The 14,742-nt window shown below is 34.8% G+C and overlaps 1 protein-coding gene across 1 annotated transcript in view; it reads left to right on the top strand.

The window, feature by feature from the left end:
• Positions 1 to 14,742, top strand: part of NECAB1 (N-terminal EF-hand calcium binding protein 1) — a 258,235-nt gene that overhangs the window by 13,626 nt on the left and 229,867 nt on the right. The window lies entirely within an intron of this gene.

The raw sequence follows: 14,742 nt of genomic DNA, 5'->3' as shown, positions 1-14,742 counted from the left end.
TAGTCTAGCCATTAAGCAGCCTGATCAAGGAAAGCTTCACTGTCAATCTACACCTTTTCACACAACAAAAAATGTTAATCCAAGGAGCAATAAAATAGTGGCCCAAATCTGATAATATTTAATTATGCCTATCCATCAAAATGTTTTCTCAAACTTGGAGTTTTGAATAATAAATGAGATAACATATGTAAATTCTCCAGGTCAGTGCATGGTATATATTAAGAACTTATACCTGCTCATTTTGCTGGTATTGTTAGGATCAATGTGATCAGTATACTACTGAAAGCTTGAGCTGTCTTTGCATTTTAGTCCCTTGGCTTTTAGGACACTTGGTAACATTCTAGTCATTTCTGTTACAGAGTTTAGTGGAAAAAAAAAAAAAAAACCCAGACTCTTTACCATACATATGGAATTGAAATAGGGAAAAAAGATAGTGGATATACATGTAAATGAGAGGATATCAGCATCAAAAAATCTTTCTGTACCATGTGTTCATTACATTCTATATTTGCAAATAAATAGCTGCTACATGTACTTATTACTCTCTGGGTAACAGACCTTCATATGATAGAATACCTTATGGATTTCATAATTGGTGGTGGGATAACAAAGGGAATAAGCAGATATAAGCTATATGATAGATTGTCTGCTAGGGTACAGATTTAGCTTTTGGAATCTATCTCACATGAAAGAGAAGCTTCTGGAGAAATTGGAAAAATACTTGATGAGTTTTTTGGGTTTCGTAGTTGTTTTAATTTTTAATTTTTTTATTTGTATTTATTTTAGCTGAACCAGTGGCATATGGAAGTTCTCAGGGCAGGGACTGAACCTGTGCCACAGCGATGCCCCAAGTTATACTGACAGTGTAGATCGTTAACCCACAATACTATGAAAGAACTCCTTGGCTGCTATTTTTAAATCATAGGCTGGGATCTTGAACATAGAGATAGACCTTCAAATAGGATTGCTTAGAGAGACACAACTGCTTCGATCTAAAGAGCCTAGAATTAAACTTAGAAAGACAAAAATCCTGAGAAAACTATTTTTTTTGGCTGCACCATGCAGAAGTTCCTGGGCCAGGGATAAAATCCACACCACAGCAGTGACAACATAGGATCCTTAACCCACTGAGTCACCAGGGAACTCCCTGAAAAAAACTTATTTATATGCAGGTTGAATGAAAATGGAAAACATTCATAACATGAATATTTGTAAAATTTGCAAAAATATTTTTTTAACTTTATGAAAAGGCAAAATGAAAAGGCCCATAGTAGTGAATAACACCATTCAATTCATCTAGTTGATGTGCATTTACTGAGATCTGCTGCCGTCCTTTATTTTTTGGCTGTGCCCATGGCATATGGAAGTTCCTGGGTCAGGGATAGAACCTGCACTACAACAGTGACCCAAGTTGTTGCAATGACAATGCCAGATCATTAACCTGCTGTACCAGCGAAGAACTCCTCTGCTGCCATCCTTGATCTGCCGTTCTAGGTCAGCAAATAGGTAGGCTGTATGAATGGCACTTTTGAGCCCAATGCAATGACATCTCTTTATGAAATCATTATAGTTCTCCTCAGTGGCTTTTAGCTACTCCAATAACCCATATGTTGTAAAACTGTGAGGGTAGAGACCACGCCACAGAGGTGAGCAAAATTCCTGTCACAACATAGTACTCAATAAATATTTCTGACTTTATTTGTAGGAAGTGTATTACTAACAATCTGACCTTGAAAACTGAAGAAGAAACTCAATCACATACATCATTAATCAAACTAAGTATTGTTATTTATATGTTGTTTATTAATAGTATCAGTAAAATTTACTGAGGACATATTATTATTGGCTAGGCTCTATGTAGGTGTTTTATATGCATTGTCTTCAGTCGTTATGAAAAGTCTACAGAATAACAGTTTAGAGATAAGAAACAGTCTTTAGTTGTATTACTTTGAGCAAGTTATTTAACTTCCCCTTGCCTCAGTTTCCTTGTTTGTCAAAGGAGGGTAATATTACTTCTGTCATAAAATTTTCTTGAGTATTAAATGAGATTATACCTCTAAAACATTTAGTTACTCTTGATCTTGCACAGAATAGTACTTTTACATTTTTTTTCTATTATTTCCCTGTTTTTTCAGTGAAGCAATTTAAGCTCAGAGGAGTTAAATAATTTTCTCTGGGTATATTGTATGTTATCAGCAGAACCAGCATTCTTAAACCTAAGTGTCTCTGACTCCAAATCTGGCGATCTTTTCACTTTATTATGTATGCATATATATAGGTACTTCAGACTACACATACATAATTATATATGTGTAAGTATATACATATAAGCATTATGTGAATTTGCAAAGATTTTTAATATGATGTTCTGATTCTCCAGTACAGAGTAGTTTTCTTGATTCCATGCATTAAATGCTTTCTTGGTAATCTGAAAGAATTATGACTCATTTAAGGCCAATTCACATCAAGGAAATAATGTTTGCATTAAAAACCCTAGTTTATTTGTGTGTTTAGAAATATTTCAAATCTTCAGAGATTTCATGGGACCATTATATAACTAATGTTAATATATTAAATGAAAATTGTTAAGAGCCTTTCAGTTTGGTTACCCAAAGTTTGGTTTATTCCAATGAAATGTAAAAATATGAACTGAAGTAGAGGGGTGAAACAACAGTTTCAGTTAATGGGAGTATTTTCTCTGAAGACAGGGAAACTTTCAGAGTACCATCTAGAGGTCAGATTCTATGTTTCCTACATCTTAATAACAAAACTGTCTTTGATGTAAGCTACTTAGGTTTCACTGCCCCCCCCCCGCCCGCCCCGACGAGACTCCTCAGCTCCTCTGATCTTCTAGTCAGGGATCCTAACCACAAATAAAGATGACAAGATTGTAAAGGCTAGGTGCTGGAAATAAGGATTATTGGCATAAGGATGATTTTTATTTTATAATTGCTCACTATTTTATCAAACTTTTTGGTGAAAATTAGGAAACTGAGAATCAGATAGCTTATTACAGAGAAGAAGGGTTCTCAGATAGCCCTGCACTCACATTTACTTTCAGGCATATGCACACCTGCAGACTCTTCAACTCTACATCTGTCAGCTTGAAAGTCAAAGTCTAGTAAGACTGATTCATTAAAACAAACAGAACTACAACAACCCTATTGGGAGAAGTGGTCCTTCAAGCCATCCAATATGTGGAAGTGCATGAGTGCAGGTTCTGATAGTAATGATTTCTTTCTTTTCTTTTTTTTTTCTTACAGAGAAAGGGAAAACAAATGTTCTATCTCTGTGTGTAGTTTTCTTTTCTAAAATGTAAAGCAGTTTAACACTCATAAATCTGTTGGTTTTCTGCCAAAAGCAGAAAACTGTTAAAATTCTTATCTTACATAGCTGGGCTTATCAGCTGTCATAGAAACAAATAGAAATTTTAGATTCCAATTACTGAGCTCAAGATACGGCTACCATTGGCTGAGAATAACAGATCCTGGAGTGTACAGAGCAAAGTGTCTACCCTAAAATGTGGCTTTTACCTTAAGCATTTTTTGTAATCCAGATCTGTGGATTGGCAGCTTAACATTCTTTTCCCTTTATGTTCTGCAATGTAATCGTTTCCTATACTCCAGCTATATCCAGGAAGCATATTAAGCTTATGACTTCACAGTCACATTTCCTGGGTTCAAATCCCTATTCCACTTACTCTGTAAACTGGGTGAGTTATTTAACTTCCTCACCTGTAAAATGGAGACAAAGGCAGTGCCTCTCTTGCAGGTTTTTGAAAGATAATGAGATAATGCACACAAATTCTTGGAAAGGTGTCTGACCCTTAAGAGATTCTTAATAAGTGTTACCTATTTCTATTTTTTTTTCATCCTAATGCTTATTCCTATTTGGTGGTACTGTCAGTCACAATGTCCTACTCACCCTCCCACTGGTGCTGAATTATTCACCTGACAGTGCCTAGACGTTATGTCCCTGATGACCTTACTAAGGTCCCTGAGCTGCCCTGGCACTTGTTCTACCTTTGCCCTGCTCATTCTGCTTTTCCTGTTTTTTGCAAGCCAATAGTGCTAATATAATTTCTCATGTGTGCTTGGAGTTGATTCTATATGCCTAAGACAGCCTTTGGGCTCTGTACTCCACATTGAAAACTGAAGAAACTCTATTCATCTTTATTTATGATTTTTAAATAAAATAATTAAAGAAATGTGGGGAAAATGGAAAGTGTGATACATTCAGTATCTAGGGCTCTTCTTGATATCAAAAATATTGCAATGCTGGATTATGTGGGCTATATCTTCATGATGTCAAATAACTAGTAGATCAGTGTATTTCTTTAAAAGTAGCAATATTTTGATTTTTTTTTCACAAAATAGCTCAACTGGTCATTATTTACCCAGAGTTTTATTAAAACTAATGAGAACCATGCTTAGAAAAGATAGTATAAACTTTGGAAAGATCTTAAATTTCAGTCTTGCCCTCCCTTTCTTCCTCCATCTTTCTTTCTTTTATTCATCTGTTACTAGGCAATGCTCCTATTTGCCAGAGCCTACTTTGGAGACTAAAGATATGAAATAAATAAGACTTAAAGTTGGTACCACACACACACACACACACACACACACACACACACACACACACAGAGTACAGGGAATGGAATGGAGTTGAGTTAAAGTTCAAAGTTTAGAGGGGGAGATAAACATGAATTAGAAAGTAATTATATACTCTAATAAGTGCTGTGATATAGATCTACATTAGGATCTATGTTGGAATAATCTTCCTGTAGTGTAAACCTACAGGATTCTATCACTCCTCTGTTCAAAATCCTTCATTTGTTACCTATTGCCTATGGGATAAAATCAAGATTCCTGAGCATAGCATTACCTGTCAAGTTCCATTTTTCCCCATTATCTGTGAAAGATACTGCCTCCAACTCCCCCCATCCCTCTGCATGTATATATTCATACTTTCCTCCACTGGTAATGGCCTTCATTTTTCTTGTTTTAGTCCAAGTTTATCCCTCCCATGAAGCCTTCTCTGAATTTGGTTTGGCAGAGAATTGGCTTTGGAGTAGAGGTTGATTTTTAAACTAGTTCTGTCTCATGAAAGCTGTCTAACCTTGGGTAGGTATTTGTGCCTTTATGCTTGGCTTGTAGAGCTGCTGTGATGATTAATGAAATAATACAAAATATCTTACATGTGACAGATACATACATAATATGCATTAGTATCATTGCCTAACTACCCATCACTCTCGTCTTTAGTTTCAAAGCCATTTGTGTATAATATCACTTACCACATTGTCCTGAATAGTCTGTGAGTGTGTTCCCCTACCCTCTATGAGTTTGCAAGCTCTTTGAGTTTAGGGACTGTACATTTTTGTATACCTAGTGATTAAAGCTTGATTCATGAATATTATTTTGTAAATATTGCTACATTGCTATGGGGAACTAGAGGAAGATAAGTCTAATTCTGCCTTGGATGTTGAGGAACAACCACTTGAGTTGTAATTAATTCATCTGATTAAGTGTGGTTTACATGGGGGACAGGTAATTCCAGGTAAATGAAAAGCAAGTACAGAGGCACACAACTTGAAAAAATGCATAGGAATTAGGTACTGACTCAACACAATTTCTCCATTTGTAAAAGTATGTCAGATACCTACCATGCTCATATCTGAAACCACACTCTTATCCCAGTTGCTTGACTTGCTCCTTCAGCAGCATTCTTCATCTTAGGAAATGGCACCACAATTCAGCAGTTCATTAAAAAAAAAAAAGGTTTAGAGGCATCCATGATTCTTCTCTTTCTCTAACAATTCCGCGCCTAATCCATTAGCAGGCCCTATTTTTTCCATTGTTAAAGTGTCTTGAAAATCTAATCACTTTTCATTACCCTATTAAAGCCTCAGTATTAGAGCTATTGAAGGCTTCAATAAATCCATGGCAAGAGGTAAAAACTGAACTTGATATTTTTATATATGTAATTAGCAAGGACTTGGTAATTAATTGGAAATAGTTAATGAGCAAGATGAAGGTATTTAATGGCACGTATTTGTATATGGGAGGGAGGGAGTCAGATTTATAGTTTCCAGATTGGGCAACTGAATTGGTAATGAGACTGCTAAATTGTTTACGTAAGAGTGTCTCTTGTATTAAAAGCTTATTTATTGTAATATTGGGGCCACTTTTAATTATGAGCACTTACTTATGAATATCTGTTTATCTATTAGTGACATTTATTTCTTTTTTCTTTATATTCTAAATCATTTCTAAATTATAAAATAAAATATAATAGCTTGTGCATTACCAAGACTTATATGGCCATGAGAAAATTGGTTCAGACTTCAAAAGAAAGTAATAGTACAGTAATAACAGTAAATAACTTTAGCAAAGGATTACTATATGCCAGTTGCTATTCTAGACATACTTTCATTTTATCTCCACAGTAATCTTTCAAGGAAAATGGTACCATTATCCCAATTTAATTAATTGTTTGAGACATAGATACCTTGTGCAATGACCCAGAGTAAATAATGAGTAAATAGAATTTATATCCAGATTCCTCTCTAACCTCAAAGCACTAGTATTTAGTCCAGGATGCTTGATTTATTATGGCTCATCTCTGTAGTAGGGTTATGCTGTTGAAATCTAGGATCTATTTCCATATGAATAACACTGATTCAATGTAATTAAAAAACAAAAGACAAAGATCTAAGGTATTGTTTTGGCTATGATCCTGTTTGAAGGTGGCATGGTATAATAGAGATTTGAAACCAAAAAGGATAATCTTTAATCTTAGCTCTATCATTCATTATTTCATTTATTTATTTGTTCATTTGATTAATATTTTGTAAATACCTTTTACATGCCAGACACTGTGCTAGGTGGTAAGATTAAAAAAAAACAACAACATAAATTTAGTATACATTGTGTAGGATATCTTGGACAAATTAACCTCTCTGAACTTACTTTCTCATTTTTAATGTAGGAATAATAGGACTAAATTAGCAATATTCCCTTCTGCCTTTATTAATTTTGTATAGGTCTTAAAGATATGATTTCATCACTTGTAGATCAGTTATGGAAGACTGACTGAAAACTGTGAGCCTTTGCAAGATTTTATGTTACTAGGACAAACCATACATTTGTGTAATGAAAGTAACTTAGATTTTTGCACACAGATCTGGAGAACACTTAGTTCATCAGCTATAAGCTCTTAGAGACTTAAGGTGGGGAGGAGATATTGGACAATGTTGTCCTCTCAGAGCTTAGCATCTCGTTGATAAATTAATGATAAACACAGAGAAAATTGAATAATAATGTCATCAGCAATGCAAGAGATATCACTAAGTTGAATGGTAAACACATAAGAGTTCAGAGAAAAGTTCTCTGAGCTTGGGGTAGCCCAGATAATCTTATTAAATAATTGTCCTCAAGTAAATCTCTGAAGATGAGTAAGTATTAAGATAGCTATAAAAAAAGAAAGATGGTTATCAATTAGAGCCAATTCACTTTAAAGTGACAAAAACCCAATTTGCTTAGTTTAAGTAAAGTTGAGAGTTTCTTGTCTCTTATAATTGAAATAGCAGGAAATGGTGTAGCTGCAGGCCCAGCTGTATCTAGGTCTCTATTTTCCTATCTTCCTCTCTCTTTCTTCATCTCAATTTTGGTTTTCTTCTGGTTGGTTTTACTTTCAGATATGCTTTCTTACTAGAAGTGACAAGATGGCTCCTAGAATGGCTTCTACCAATTCAAGTCAGAATAGAGAGAAAATATCCCTTATTTTAAAGTGATTTTAGCAAAAATCTTGAGATTTTCTCTGAGTGATCAGCTAGAGTCATGTGATCATCCTTGAAGCAGTAACTGAGAGATGGAATGAACCGATTTTCCAGGCTTGGATTCCATATACCCCCATAGTAGAGTAGGGTTCATAAAGCCTTACTTGTAATACGTAGAGTGAGAGAGGGGGCAATACGTAGAGTGAGAGAGGGGGCAGATGACATCCCAAGTGAAAATCAAAGAATTTTAACCAAAATAAGGGTTGGCCAGGCAGAAATAATAGATAATTAACTTGGAAAGTAGTGGTTATCCAATGGGAATGAAGATACTGACGAAGGGAAAAGAAAGCAATCTGATGTGTATTGTATTCCTTTTTCTATAAATCACACCAGTATTAAAACATTTAATTTTTTATTTTGTAGAAAAATTTGCCTACAAATGGAGTATTCTTTTTAGGGCAGCACCTGCAGTATATGGAAGTTCCCAAGCTAGGGGTCGAGTTAGAGCTGCAGGTGCCAGTCTACACCACAGCCACAGCAACGTGAGATCCGAGCTGTGTCTGCAACCTACACCACAGCTCATGGCAATGTTGGATCCTTAACTCACTGAGTTAGGCCGGGGATCAAACTCTCATCCTAATGATAATAGTTGGGTTACCACTGAGCCACAACAGGATCTCCCCAGATAGAATATTCTTTACTTTGCTAATTTTGAATCTACTTTCACTACAAATTAATAAATGTTCTTCCAAAAACAAATGTTTCATCTGTCATTCTATGAAAGGCTAAGTATGTTTTCTTGTTTCCTTTCTCCCAGTATCATGTAAAATATTGTTAATTCTCCATGGAAGCGATATTAAACATATTTTTTTCACTAACTTAGAAGCACATCCTTTCTAGTCATGAAAAATTAATATATACTCATTTCCTCATGGTGAAGACAGATTTTTTTTATATTCACGACACAATTGTAAATGACAAAAAATATTTTGATGTAAAAAATAATCTTTCCTGATAAACTGCCTAAATATTTGGTATTAAGTCAGTGAAGACCCAAGCATTCAACTCAGTTATTTGATTTTCCACCTGATTTCTGGGCACTTGGTAGATTTTATTTTATTTTATTTTATTTTATTTTATTTTATTTTAGTATTTTAAAGTCCTATACTCCTTTATTTACCTGAGTTTTTTTCTTTTTTGTTATTATTATTGAATTATATTTGATTTACAACATTTCTTCAAGTTGTGTTGTGTAGCAAAGTGACCTAATCACACAGATTGGGTATATTTTAAACTGAAGGCAGTTTTAATGATCACCTTCCAAAAGTGTGTCCAAGGAGGTGTGCTTTCAGGGACAACAACTGACTTATTTAACCTTGTTGATTTACTTTCTTATGCTCCTAAAAAGAAAAATAAGAATAAATAATTTCTTTATGAAATTATCTTGATGAATATAATCAACAAAACTTAGAGTAAAATGTTTTTCAAGATAATAGGTCAACATGTTTTTTTTACTTGCATAACACAAAATTATTCCCCCCAAAAATCTGTAGAAAACATGGTATCCAGGATAGATTATCTGGAGTTAAGAAAGAAATGAATCTATTGAGTTGATTATTGAGTGAAATGTGTTAGATTTCAAGATCTAATACAAATAAACATAACTGATTTTATCATATTGATAACGTGCCAAATCAGTTTTTAATATATTAAAGTATTTTAATTCTATATAACTTTTCTATTCTATTCTATTCTATATGTATATTTTAAATTAATGTTTTATTTTAGAACAGTTTTACATTTACAGAAAAACTGTGAAGCTAGTATGGAGAATTGCTTTATATCCAGTTTCCCTTAGTATTATAACATTTTATTTTAATATATTTTTTCCAGTTAATGAGCCAATACATTAACTAAAGTCCATACTTTATTAGATTTCCTTTGTTTTTACCTAATGTCCCTTTTCTGTTTCAGGATTCCATCCAGGATGCCACATTATATTTAGTAGTCACATCTCTTGGTTGAAACAGTTTCTCAGACTTTCCTTGTTCTTGAGACCTTCACAATTTTAAGGAGTAGTAACCTAGCATTTTGTAGAAAGTCCTTTGTTTGGGATTTATCTGATGTTTTTCTCATGATTAGACTGGGGTTATGTGTTCTGGGGAGGAAGGTCACAGAGATAAAGTGCCATCACCTCATATCAAAGGTATATACTATCGATATGTTTTAATGCCTATCGATTTTGATCATGATGACCTGGCTGAGGTGTATCTTTCAGATTTCTTCACTGTGAAGATTATTCCTTCCTCCCCTTTTCATAGCTTCACTCTTTGAAAGGGAGGTCAAATAGGTGTTGAATTTTGTCAAAAGATTTTTCTGCATCAAAAAGATGATTCTTATTCTTCAGTTTATTAATGTGGTGTATCACATGGATTGACTTCTGGATAGTAAACCATCCTTGCAGGCCTGGAATAAATCCCACTTGATCATGGGAGTACAATTACTTAATGTATTGTTGGATTCAGTTTCCTAATATTCTGTTGAAGATTTTTGCTTCTCTATTTTTTTTAAATTGAAGTATAGCTGATTCACAGTGTTGCGTCAGTTTTAGTTGTACAGCGTAGTGATTTAGTGATACAGTTATATATGTGTGTGTGTATGTGTGTGTGTGTGTGTGTCTGTGTGTTTTTTCAGACTATTTTTCCTTATAGGTTATTACAAAATATTGAATATAGTTCTCCATGATATACAGTAAGTCCTTGTTAGTTATCTATTTTATATTTATTAGTGTGTATATGTTAATCCCAAACTCCTAATTTACCCATCCCCCTTTTCTCCTTTGGTATCCATAAGTTTGATTTTGATTTCTTTGATTCTGTTTTGTAAATAAGTTCTCTTTTGTATTTGTTTTAGATTCCATGTGTATGATGTGTCTTTGTCTGAGTTATGTCACTTATTTTGATAATCTCTAGGTCCATTCATTAGCTGCAGATGGCATTATTTCATTCTATTTTACAGATGAGTAATGTTTAATTGTGTGTATGTATGTATATTCATATATGTGGATGTATATACACACACATACACACAATATCTTATTTATCCATTCATATGTTAATGCACATTTAGGTTGCTTCCATGCTTCCATGTCTTGGCTATTGTAAATAGTACTGCAATGAACATTGTAGTGCATATGTCTTTTCAAATTATCGTTTTCTCTGCTTGTATGCCCAGGAGTGGGATTGTAGGATCATATGGAGGCTTTATTTTTGTTTTTAAAGGAACCTTCGTACTGTGTTCCATAGTGGCTGAACCAATTTACATTCCTACCAATAGTGCAGGAGGGTTCCATTTTTTTCACAGCCTCTCCAGCATTTATTATTTGTAGAGCTTTTAATGATGACCATTCTGATTGGTGGGAAGTATAGTTTTGATTTGCATTTCTCTAATAATAAGTGATGTTTTGCATTTTTTCATGTGTCTGTTAGCCATCTGTATGTCCTCTTTCAAGAAATGTCTATTTAAGTCTTCTGCCCATTTTTTATTGGGTTGTCTTTTTGTGATTGAGTTATATGAGCTCTTTATATAATTGGAAATTAATCCCTTGTCAGTCATATTGTTTGCAAATATTTTTTCCCAGTCTGTAGGTCGTCTTAATTTTGTTTATGGTTTCCTTTGCTGTGCAAAATCTTAAAAGTTTGATTAGGTTTTACTTGTTTATTTTTACTTTCATTTCTTTTGCCTTGGGAGATTGACCTAAGAAAATATTGGTACAATTTGTGTCAGAGCAAATCCCATGTCTAATACTCAAGATTTCCTGTTCTTTCTTTTTTTTTTTTAAGACTATGCTCTAAGTAATTGCACTTCGCTCCCTCCGTCTCAAAAACGTTAGTGGAATTTGTGGTATAAGGCTAGAATAATTTAGAAATAAAATAGAAAGGACTAGTTATGCTCAGGAAAAACTCAGGTAAAGCATGTAATTCTAATTGAAAAAGCTGAAAAAAATTTGCCTTTGGTGGTAAAAGTTAAGATCATCATAGGACATCAGACTTCACCAAATTTGGCTATTCTCTGAGCCAAGCCAGTATAAATTAAAGGAAAGTTGAACTGGAAATAAAATATTTTAATAAAAATATTACATTTGCTTTAATAATGCATAACTACACTAGAAGGGGATTTTTTTTCTCCCTTTCCTTTTAAAAAATGTAATACTTTTTGTTTAAAATTAAAGCCCTAGTCTGGAAGTACTCAAAATTAACTCTTTGCAATTTCTTGTTTAAAAGCATAGCAGCCCAAATTGAAGGCTCCCAGCAATCCTGCATGAGGTAAAAACAGGCTTTTAGAACATACTTTCCATCCTTCAAGTCAGCACTATATTCAATGCCTTCTTTTTATTTTTGTATTTTTTTCAATAGGAATTAGAAAAAAAAAAAAAAAACTGGCCATTAGTCCCCACAGAATCATCAGAGGACTTGTTATTAAATGCTTTTGATAGTATGGACATTATTACTTTAATTAATTTACTTATGGTAATTATAAAGAAGTATTACAGAGGCCCATCCCGCCCATAGGGTGGCACAGGTTTGATTCAGCTTACGTGGGGACCATTAAATATTCACCAAGGAAAACATATTCCACCATAAATATGGGTGTATCACATTTGTTGCAAATCTAGTTGCAGAGTTGTAAATAGTGGGTTGATTTCTGTGTTTCCCTTTCCTTCTTACTTTCTTCCTTTTGTAGATGATAAGGCCTTTCCTTTTCTCTCTCTTGGCAATATGTTTTTCATTAAAGTATGGAGATGCACAGAAGAGATACTCTGCTAAATCTAATCTGGGATTTACATCAGATTACGTGGGGCTAAAGTTTAAAAATAGTCATTGGAGACATGACACTAAAATATCCCATCGCAAAACAGAAACAGAAAGTTTGACAGTTGTGTTAGGCAATCCTGATGGATTAAATTTCATTTTGTAAAGGGTTTCTATTTTGTAAAAGTATCTAAGTGGCTGAGCCAGGCCTGTGCAGTGGCCCTCTAGGGGTTAGGGACTCGTTCTACTTTTGATCCAAATCATTATTCTTATGACCTATGAGGCTATATATGCCCAATTAACTGTTGGCAAGAATTAACTGAAAATTCGTTTAATATACCTATTAAATTAAAAAGCAAAATGAGGAGTTCCCATCATGGCGCGGAGGAAACGAATCCAACTCGGAACCATGAGGTGCAGGTTGGATCCCTGGCCTCACTCAGTGGGTTAAGGATCCGGTGTTTAGATGTGGCTCAGATCTGATGTTGCTGTGGCTGTGGCTAGGGCCCCTCGCCTGGGAACCTCCATACTCTCCATATGCTGCAAGTGTGGCCCTAAAAAACAACAAAAAAAAAGCAAAATGAAATACAATTTTAAGACTCTTGGGGCTATTTATATTTTGCAAATAAGAATTTTTGAAATGTTATAACCTCTAAGTCCTTATCTCATAAATAGTTCAGTGATTAGGCCTATTTTGTTCTTTAATAATATCTCTCAAGAATCAAAATAAGAGGAGTTCCTATTGTGGCTAAGAGGAAACAAATCCAACTAATATTCACGAGGATGCAAGTTTGATCCCTGGCATTGCTCAGTGGGTCAAGGATCTGGCCTTGCCGTAAGCTGTGGTGTAGATCGCAGACACAGCTCAGATCCCGCATTGCTATGGCTGTGGCATGGGCTGGAAGCTGTAGGTCCAATTCAACTTCTAGCCTAGGAACTTCCATTTTCCGTGGTTGTGGCCCTAAAAAAAAATTAAAAAAGAATCAGAATAAGGAGAAATTACATAGGTTGTTAAAAATCCCAATTTTTTTCTACCTACCCCACCTCTCCAGACTGTCTATGAGATTCTGATTTTCTAGTAGAGAAAAACCATCTACATTTTTTTTCCCACTGTACAGCAAGGGGCTCAGGTTATCCTTACATGTATACATTACAATTACATTTTTCCCCCACCCTTTCTTCTGTTGCAACATGAGTATCTAGACAGAATTCTCAATGCTATTCAGCAGGATCTCTTGTAAATCTATTCTAAGTTGTGTCTGATAAGCCCAAGCTCCCGATCCCTCCCACTCCCTCCGCCTCCCATCAGGCAGCCACAAGTCTCTTCTCCAAGTCCATGATTTTCTTTTCTGTGGAGATGTTCATTTGTGCTGGATATTAGATTCCAGTTATAAGTGATATCATATGGTATTTGTCTTTGTCTTTCTGGCTCATTTCACTCAGTATGAGAGTCTCTAGTTCCATCCATGTTGCTGCAAATGGCATTATGTCATCCTTTTTTATGGCTGAGTAGTATTCCATTGTGTATATATATCACATCTTCCGAATCCAACATCTGTCGATGGACATTTGGGTTGTTTCCATGTCCTGGCTATTGTGAAGAGTGTTGCAATGAACATGCGGGTGCATGTGTCTCTTTTAAGTAGAGTTTTGTCTGGATAGATGCCCAAGAGTGGGATTGCGGGGTCATATGGAAGTTCTATGTATAGATTTCTAAGGTATCTCCAAACTGTTCTCCATAGTGGCTGAACCAGTTTACATTCCCACCAACAGTGCAGGAGGGTTCCCTTTTCTCCACAGCCCCTCCAGCACTTGTTATTTGTGGATTTATTAATGATGGCCATTCTGACTGGTGTGAGGTGATATCTCATGGTAGTTTTGATTTGCATTTCTCTTATAATCAGCGATGTTGAGCATTTTTTCATGTGTTTGTTGGCCATGTGTATATCTTCTTTGGAGAAATGTCTATTCAGGTCTTTTGCCCATTTTTCCACTGATTGATTGGTTTTTTTGCTGTTGGGTTGTATAAGTTGTTTATATATTCTAGAGATTAAGCCCTTGTCGGTTGCATCATTTGAAACTCTTTTCTCCCATTCTGTAAGTTGTCTTTTTGTTTTCTTTTGGGTTTCCTTTGCTGTGCAAAAGCTTTTC

Source organism: Sus scrofa, chromosome 4 (assembly GCF_054392235.1).
Source record: "Sus scrofa isolate SSC_HxYL_T2T_F1_AM1 chromosome 4, Sscrofa_HxYL_maternal_Yorkshire_Landrace_v2.0, whole genome shotgun sequence".
Classification (NCBI taxonomy): domain Eukaryota; kingdom Metazoa; phylum Chordata; class Mammalia; order Artiodactyla; family Suidae; genus Sus; species Sus scrofa.
This window is presented reverse-complemented; position numbering and strand designations above follow the sequence as displayed.